A 643-nucleotide genomic window follows, 5' to 3' on the forward strand; every position below is an offset into this window, starting at 1 on the left:
ATAGAGGACCCGATATCCACCGCAAAAGTCGAATCATACGAGCATGCATGAACCAGGCCTGGCTTAGACGTAAGTCCGCTTGGGGATTGATGTTTCGTGCATCCGAATAGTGATTCGTTGAGTGGATGCACTCAATGACATGTTTCCATACATTGTGGATATCCCTTAGATACTCGAGTCTTAGTTATCTTGTGTGCATGATACATAAGTAACGAGAGATGAAGACTCGAGTTAGGATTTGATTAGAAAACCATGTAGAGCCGAGTGGACTCATAAGATAGGAGAACTCACTGAGATTATTATCTCATCCCATTATTATTGTTATTTTTCAGGTATTCCTTGTCGGTCGAATTCAAGAGAATCTGTCTACGGATGTTTCAAGGGACGATGATTATCATGATCTTCCGCTGTGGAGTTGTGTACAATGAAGATATTGTACATAGTCCTTAGGTTTTTATTATTTAGGCACTATTGTATACCATATGTCATTGATATTTTAGTTCGGGCATGTGTATATAATGATGCCATTAGGCACTTATGTTGTGACAATACCAAAATTTAACACTTGTATGATATTATTCTAGATGTATATTACACGGGTTGTTACAGTTGGTATCAGAGCAGGTCGATTCTCGACCTAGCC

The sequence above is a fragment of the Lathyrus oleraceus genome, chromosome 5 (genome assembly GCF_024323335.1).
Source record: "Lathyrus oleraceus cultivar Zhongwan6 chromosome 5, CAAS_Psat_ZW6_1.0, whole genome shotgun sequence".
Taxonomy (NCBI): Eukaryota; Viridiplantae; Streptophyta; class Magnoliopsida; order Fabales; family Fabaceae; genus Lathyrus; species Lathyrus oleraceus.